We start from the raw sequence: 4452 nt of genomic DNA on the forward strand, positions 1-4452 counted from the left end.
ATGGAAAAATACCTCAGGAAGAATTATAAAGAACAATTGTCTACAATATATAAATGTTTGGCAGAATAAAAGATGTGACTAAGAGGGAAAACACTCCCCAAATCACTGGATACTTTCCCACAGTAGTTAAAAAAGTATACTGTTGGTTGTTGGAAAAACCGCTACATTTTGGATATTTGTCTAATACAACCACAACAGGAGGGGAAACAGGATAAGTGACTTTCAAGTAGTGAGTGAAGTAGTGATTGTTTTCATATAGAAAGACTTAGTGGAGCTAAACTTGTGAATTCACTCTAAAATGGGAGAAACAAGTAGATAGAAAAAAATTTGTATTCAAGTTTTAATAAACAACCAAAGAAATTAAAGATAAAATCCCTGAATGGAATTGGTGCACAACTTCTGCTCTTTCTCCTCCATCCCATCATGGCCTTCCTTTAGGTAACTAAAAAGCTAAACACAAAATTCAGCCAAAGATTGAGGGAGCATATATAAGGATAGAACAGATAAGGTAAAAATATAGTAAGGAGAACCTACCTACAATATATTTGAGAAAAGGAGAGGTGGAAAAGACAAAACAACTACACCAAAACAATAGTGCAAAATAAAACAAAATTTAACTAAGAAATAAAATCTAAGTATGTATTTTGCAAATAATAATAAAAAAATATGTTCTGGATAACTAGTAGAAAAAATCATTATGAATTAATAAAATTAAAGAAAATATGAAATTTTACGGACAGTTTTGAAAGACTAAATCTAAAGTGAAATGATGACAATAAAATTACCTGAAAAGGTGACTGCCTAGTGAAAGAACTGAGGACAAAATTAAACTATTTAGGATGAGCTATCTATTTAGAAATAGCAATTAGTGACTGGACACAGCAAAAGGATAAGTTGATGAAAAGCTCAAGGAAATATTACGGAATGCAGCTAAAAATGACAAAATGATAAAAATTGATGACAAGCTATGGAGAATAGACAATAGAGATAACTCAAATATGGGTAAATTTGTATGCAGAAATGATGGATGTGCTGGTTTGAAACTGTTACGTACCCCAGAAAAGCCTTGTTTTTTTAATCCTGATTCAAAATTGTGGGTGTGACCTTTTAATTAGATGGAGATGTGACTTCACCCATTTAAGATGGGTCTTGATTAGGTTATTGGAGACTTTAAGAGACCTCACAGAGAAAGAAACATTCAGAGCCAATATAGATACAGACATTTAGAGATGCTTGGAGTGCCTAGAGACATAGCCTGGATGTGAAGCAAGGACTCATAGAAATAGCAAGAAACTGGAAAGAAAAAATTTCTGGCCTGTGAGGAGATGCTAAGCTAAGAAATGAAACCCAGAGTTTTGTTTTTCTCTTGTTACTTTCAAGATTCTCTCTTTGTCTTTGACATTTGACTATCAGATTAGTAAGTGTCTTGGAGTAGGTCTATTTGGATCTATTCTATTTGGGGTATGCTGCTCTTCTTGGATCTGTATTTTTATTTCCTTCATAAGATATGTGAAATTTTCACAGATTATTTCCTCTATTAGTCTTTCTGCTCCTTTTCCCTTCTCTTCTCCTCCTGAGACACCCATAACATGTATATTCAGGTGCTTCATGCTATCATTCAATTCCCTGAGACCCTGTTAATATTTTTCCATTCTTTTCCCTGTATTTTCTTTTGTGTATCAATTTTCACATGGTCTGTCCTCTATTTCACTAATTCTTGCTTCTGCCTCTTCAAATCTATTGTTGTAGGTCTCCATTGTTTTTTCATCTCTTCTACTGTGCCTTTCATTCTCATAAGTTTTGCAATTTGTTTTTTTCAAACTTTCAAGTTCTTCTTTATGTTTGCCCAATATTTTCTTTATATCCTCCCTCAATCATTAATTTTATTTCTGAGGAGATTTTGCTCCTCTGTTCAAACATCCTGAATTAGTTGTTTCAACTTCTGATCTCATTTGAAATGTTGGTTTGTTCCTTTGCCTGGGCCATATCTTTGATTTTCCTAGACACCTGCTGGTGTATAGGCATTTGATCTACTTATTTAGTTTATTATGGAGTTTGTTTTCAGTATTTTCACTAGGGTTTTCTTGTTGGATGGTTTTATTCTCTATCTGTTCTTTGGCATTCAGTTCAACTTATTCTAGACCTCTAGCTTAGGTTTTCTTGTTGGATGGCTTTATTCTCTATCTGTTCTTTGGCATTCAGTTCAACTTATTCTAGACCTCTAGCTTAGGTTCCATTTAACTGATCATAATTTTTCTGTTCTTGTTTTTCTGTTTCTTGCCCTTCCTATGTGGAGACATTTTTTGAGGAGTGTACCCTCAGATATGATTGACCCCAATCAGATTTTTCTGGACCAGACAGGCCCATGTTTTAGGAGAAGAGAGTAGCCAGTATCAAATTTGCTTGAGAGTGAGACCCATAATGTTGTCAGTCTTTCCTGTGGGGCCTCTGGACTCTGTGCTTTTCCTATTCTTCCCAGCATGTGGGCCTTATCTGCCAGCAGCTTCTCACCAGTATACAACTGAATAACATCTCCAGGGAGATGATCTGATTACAGTTTCAAACATATAGTATTGAATAGGGATGGGATTTAGATTAAAACATGGCTTTTCTAGGGGACATGCATCCTTTCAAACCAGAACAAGGGGCAAGAATTCCTGGTTCATTTAGTGCTTATCCTGGTTTATCTGTGCTTGGGGCCTTTTAACCACATTCAAATATATAATTGTGTGCTGTTATTTATTTTCACAGTTTGTGCTACCATCACTGCCATATATTACCAATACATTTATAGTACCCCAAATAGAAACATACTCCTAATGGAGTATGTGGATTTTTTGTCAAAAATAAGTTGAATAAGAGGCAGGACAAAATGGTGGCATAGTGAGGGGTGGAATTTTTATTGAGTAGAGAAATGTCTACTCAAGTTTTTTCATCCGTTTTTTAATGGGAAGTCATTAACCCTTTGTCATTGAATTGTAGGAGCTCTTTATATATTCTGGACACTGAACTTTCATCAGATGTTCATAGCAGTCATAGTATAAAGTGATTGGCTGTCTTTAATTTCAGGCTGTTGTTCATAGCAGCGTTATTCACAATTGCCAAAAGATGGAAGCAATACAAGTGCCCATCAATTGATAACTGAATAATAAAAATATATGTAGAATTCACAAATTTTTATTCAGTAGAATGTTATTCAGTTGTAGAAAGGAATGGAGTTCTGATACATTTGACAATAGGGGTGAGCCTTGACGACATTATGTTGAGTGAAATAAGCCAGATTGAAAATGACATTTATTATATGATCTCTCTGGTATGAAAGAATTAGAATAATCAGATTCATAGACCCAGAAAGTAGAATATATGTACTACATGCTGGGGAGGATATAGGAGTTAATTCTTAAAAATTGTACAGTGTTTCTATTTGGGGTACTATAAATGTATTGGTAATGTATGGCAGTGATGGTAGCACAAACTGTGAAAATAAATAACAGCACACAATTATATATTTGAATGTGGTTAAAAGGGGAAATTTTAGGTGGCATATATGTCACTAGAAAAAAAATAGAACGATTATAAAAATGTGCTTTCATCATTTGTAACAAATGTACCATATTAATGCAAGGTGTTAGTAATAAGGCAATATATGGAAAAAAAACACTTATGAAAGTCACAATCCTGAGAGACAGACACAAAAACACATACACAAACAGCTCCCTAAACACCCTGAGATTTAATCATAAAATTATAGAATACTACCTCTTCACACACCTCACCATGATATCCACAGGGCACCAAAATATTAACAGTTGATTACAACTGAATGAGATGTAAGGCACAGTTCTACTTAAGAAACTCAAAGACAACAGAACAAACAAAAATGAGAAAAGTGTGCTTCTCAGACTTACAGCTATAGCAAATATTGGGCACATCCAAACTCCTACCTAGATTAATGCAAAATCTCACCCTAAAGGCCTGTTTACTTGAGTTCCTATTACTTGATATATCATGTTTCTTTCAACAAAAAATTACATGACCTGCTAAATAGCAAGGAAAACCCCCCACAAGTCTGAAGAGACAGAATCAGCATCAGAACTAGAGTTAGATATGGCAAATATCTTGGAATTATCAGACTTGGAATTTTAAATAATTGTGATTAATATGTTAAGGACTTAAATGGAAGTGTACACAACACGTGAAATGTAAGCAGATAGCAACTTTAAGAAAGGAATCAAAAGAAAATGCTAGAAATAAAGAACAGTGTGACATAAATGAAAAACATCTATGATGAACTCATCAGCAGTCTGGATAGAGCTATGGAAAGAATTAATAATTTTAAAGATATGTTAATAGAGGCTTTCCAAACTGACATGCAAAGGGAACAAAGAATGCAATACAAAACACAACAGGATATACAAATAGTGTGGAACAATTTGAAAAGGTGTAACATAG

The sequence above is a fragment of the Tamandua tetradactyla genome, chromosome 9 (genome assembly GCF_023851605.1).
Source record: "Tamandua tetradactyla isolate mTamTet1 chromosome 9, mTamTet1.pri, whole genome shotgun sequence".
In the NCBI taxonomy this organism is placed as follows: domain Eukaryota; kingdom Metazoa; phylum Chordata; class Mammalia; order Pilosa; family Myrmecophagidae; genus Tamandua; species Tamandua tetradactyla.